We start from the raw sequence: 4,493 nt of genomic DNA on the forward strand, positions 1-4,493 counted from the left end.
TAAAATCTTTAAAAAAAATAATATTCATGTGTTTTATTTATTTAACATTTATTTTTTAACCATTGCCGTAGGTGTGGAGGGGGAACAGTAGACCATGGAGAGACAATGACAGTAATAATATATTAGGTAAAATTTGAATGATTACAAATGTGCTAGGAGCTGTTTCAAGGGTTTTACTATGATCTTATTTCATTTTTACGACCCTATGAGGAAGCTATGTTGTGCCCGTTCTATAGATGGAGTGAGAAGGATGCTGGTGAGTGGCAGATCTGGCTTGGAAATCTCCCCTATTCTGACTCCAGAGATGATGCTTATCAACTTTAATGCTTCAGGAGCAGCGTTTTGTTTTAAAACTACCTTTTTGTTATAGAAAAATTCAAATGTTCACAGAAGTAGAGGGAATAGTGTAATAAGCTCCTGTGTATGCATCACCCAGTTTCAATAATTACCAAATACAGCCAGTCTGGTTTCATCTGTTTTTTCCCCCAAACTATTTTATTTTGAAGCAAATCCAAGACATCAGATCATTTCATCTATAAACATCTCAGTATGTATTTCTAAAAGAGAACTGCTAAAAAATATAACCACGATACCATTCCCACATCTAAAAATATTAAAATAATTCATTAAAAACATAAAATATCCAGTCTCAAGCTGTGGTTTAACTATAAGGCCATAATCTTATAGGTGTAACATGATTTGGTCCAGATGCAGGAGTAAATCTACCAGCCCCCTAAATCGCATCATTTGTATTCCAGCATTAACACTTAAATGGTGTTTGATCAAATGAGACTATTTTACATGCAAGTTGCTTAGGCCTTCTATTTCTCTAAGTGGTAGAGTAGAAAACAATAGGGTTTAGAAAATCTAGGTTCGAGTTTTGGCTCCTATGCTTAAGTTTGTTACCAACTGTTTTAGGGTCTCAATTTTCTACATATAAAATGAGAGGTTTCAGTGGTTTGTAGTTCAAAATTCTCAAATTGTAGAACTTCCTGAAAGTCATAGTTTCTATAAATAGATAGAGCCCCAGAGGATCTTATTTCATAAATAAGATTTTCTTAGTAGACAAACCTTTCTTAACTTGAAAAAGTGGGATCACTGTTAAAATAATTGATTTAATTATTAACTATTTAATAATGATCATTGTTAAATGATTTCAAGTAGCCCCTTCCTCTCTGACACTCAATACATTTACTTTTATATCCTACCCATCCACCATTTATCCATCCATCCGTGTACCTACCTATATATCTAGCGAGACATATGTCTAAAAGTAGTTTTTTAAATAATATCTGAATTGCTTCTCGGCCTTTTGGTTAAGATCAAGTATAAAGGTGCCGCTTCGGCAGCACATATACTAAAATTGGAACGGTACAGAGAAGATTAGCATGGCCCCTGCGCAAGGATGACACGCAAATTCGTGAAGCGTTCCATATTAAAAAAAAAAATTTAAAAAAAAGATCAAGTATAAAGAATATGTGAAAAGAGGCTATTATTTTTCACGGAAACCAAAACATAATCATGCACGTGAATGATACAATTATAAGCAGGATTGCTTTGTTATGTAATATGGAGAAAGAAAGAAACAATGGCAAACTCAGAGGAGAATCAGACAGGAGGGTTGATGTGTTTCTAAAGATAAGATGGTCTTTGAAGTCCTGCTTTTCTTCTTTTGGGCAGATGACTCTGACCCCCAGCCTCATTTTACCAAGAAGAAAGTGATAGATCATTAAAAGCTCATCATTCAAGGGCTTCAAGGAAGAAGTGGTTTTCAAAGAACTTTTTTTTTCTCTCTTGCTAGTCTATTAGCTTAATGAGCAAGAGGGAGGAAATATCTCCGAGACAGAACAGAGTCTGAGGTCAAAAGGAGGGGAAAAGGACAAAGACGGATAATGAATAACGAACTTTCATAAACAAAGGTAGAGTTTAAAAGGAAATAAGTAAGAACATAGTACGGCGGGACTCTCTGTAGGAGGTCAGGCAGCCAGGTTCTGGAAGGAGCCTCTTAGCTCCCCTCCCTAAAGCAACCGGGCCCTGTCTTTGGGAATAGAGAGCAGAGCAGTGTGCCCCCTACCATATAATCTAGTAAGTCTTTTGGTTTAAAATACTGCATGATTACTTTAGTCATCTTTTAGTGCTGTTTGTAGGCACAAGAATATTAAATAAAATACTCAAATACAAGGAATTTTGGAGGGATTGAGCAAGCTGCAAATTTAAAAGAGATGTGGCCACAATTTCTTTAAAGCTGTTTAGGGTCAAAATCATGAAAAACGTAATCCAAAAGATTTTTTGTTGTTCTCGTGCAAAGCCTATTAATTTTCTATCATGCCCATTCTAGAGATGGGAGAGAGGTAACTTCTAAAATGCAAATACTGTGAGTAGAAATTCTTACACCTGTGCCGTGTCAACTTAATCTAAGCTGGAACTGTTTCCCAGAGTCCTTTCCTTGAAGGGTTCGTTCTGGGTTAGTGGTGGCCATGAGAGACATTTGCAGTGAATGCGGAAGTGAAGCGACCGCCATATTTCATTCCAGAGCTGAAGGGCGGTGTCAGGCTCCAGATACTATGTCAGATCTGCTAGCTGGCCCGGTTGCGGTGGCCCCTCATCCAACTCATCATGCCTCAGGGCCCGTAAGATCTGCCCTCCCACTTTTCCAAGGCTCGGAGCAGGTGCACGTGCTGAAGGACACCAGCTTCTCCCCACCACGGCATCATGGTAAGAGGTGGTGAGCGACAGATGTGGGCTCTGAATTGTCTCTTGCGGGTTCCAACTAACTTTGTGGGAGTTCATCAAGGTTGCTGTTTGTTCTTGCTCTCAACCCACATCCAGCTTTCTTCCCCATTTACCCATCTGGCTGACCGATGGCTCTACAGTTCAGGCCCCACATCAAGTGCGGAGACTGTGCCACCAGCTCGTACACCTGCATATAGGTCTAACCCTTTTAATGGATGCCTTATGTTTTCTCATACATAGCAATTCTGCTTCGACTTCTGATCCAATACCGGCTGATACAACAACCTTATGAGGGAGGAAAACTATTCAGAGACTAAATTGCATTCAATGCTTGAAGGAGAGAAACATCCTTCAAAATCCACGGAGGCCCGCAAATTGGCAAACAATGTGCATATTATGTGTTAAATTGTATCTGATCTTTCTTGATTCACCAAGATATTTGTTAATCAATATTCTGTTCAAGTCTGCAAGGTCAAAATTAGATAATTCTGAAAATTAAATAATTCTAATACTTATTATTTATTTAGTTAATTTAACAAAAAAATTAATTCTAAAAATTAAATAATTTTAGGCTATGTATTATGTTAACCAAACATTAAATAATTCTAATTCAAAAATTGAGTAACTTATTTAATAAAATAATTCATTATTTTAAATGAATTACTTAAATTTTGAATTAAATAATTATTTGACTTACAGGAAGATAAATTTGTCATTTAAAGAAATCCAATATCATATATATATTTTTTAGATTCACTGAGTTTTTACTCGACCAACTATAAATAAATTCTCAAAATTAAAGAAACAAAATCAAGGAGAAATGTTCTAAAACCATAAGAGTTTAGGACGTGATTTCACACCCTTGCTTTGTTTCAACAGTTTCCACCTCTGAATGACCGTCTCTGTAATGCCACTCTAAACTCCAAACCCACATTCAAATGTCCACTAAATATAGTCCACTGAATTACTCCACTGGAATCCCAACTCCAAAGTCAGCTTTCCAGTACCTCTTCACCTCCGACCTCTTTCTCCTCATTCCTAATGTCTGTTAACAGTAGAAATGGATACTTGTCATAATTGTGGCCTCTGAGCCTCTTTTAAATACACTTTGCTGGCCTTCTTGCTCAAGGTCCAGTGAGTGTCGGACACAGGCTACCACCATCAGCGGTACCCAGGCAAGGCTTCCACTTCGAGGGAACCATTGGGACAGAGGAGGCACCATGTAAAATTCCCTTTCTGGCAATGGCGGCAGTGAGGTGCTTTTGGACAGCAAGGGCAGACGTTCTGGCTTCTGTTGCCCAGCTCCGAGGTGAGAAGTGTGGTGTCTGCTCCCAGTGGCAGCACTAGGGTCTCTGCAGGACGCTTTGTGCTTGGCTCCTGTTAAACAGACTCAGGGCTTGATGTTTTGGACCTTCTGAAGATTTTACGAGCTAGGCAGGCAGGATTAAACGCTTTATCCAATGAGGGCAGATTCTCTTGTAATTAAGAATGCTGGCTGCTAACAGCTGAAGTCTGGAATTGTGATGCCTCCAGCTTTGGGTTCTTTTTCAACATTCCTCTGGCTATTTGGGATCTTCTTTTGTGGTTCCATACAGATTTTAGGATTGTTCGTTCCAGCTCTGTGAAAAATGCTGGTGGTATTTTGATGAGGATTGCGTTGAATGTGTAGATTGCTTTGGGTAAAAGAGACATGTTAACAATATTTGTTCTTCTAATCCATGAGCATGGAATGTTTTTCCATTTCCACTTCTGTCTTCCTC

At 38.3% G+C, this 4,493-nt stretch overlaps 1 non-coding gene across 1 annotated transcript; it reads left to right on the plus strand.

The window, feature by feature from the left end:
- Positions 1-1,334: 1,334 nt before the first annotated feature.
- On the plus strand, positions 1,335-1,440 carry LOC113251570 (U6 spliceosomal RNA). The gene has a single exon (XR_003314543.1). It is a non-coding gene; the product is annotated as a U6 spliceosomal RNA (small nuclear RNA).
- The last annotated feature ends 3,053 nt before the right edge of the window (positions 1,441-4,493 follow it).

Source organism: Ursus arctos, unplaced genomic scaffold (genome assembly GCF_023065955.2).
Source record: "Ursus arctos isolate Adak ecotype North America unplaced genomic scaffold, UrsArc2.0 scaffold_10, whole genome shotgun sequence".
Taxonomy (NCBI): Eukaryota; Metazoa; Chordata; class Mammalia; order Carnivora; family Ursidae; genus Ursus; species Ursus arctos.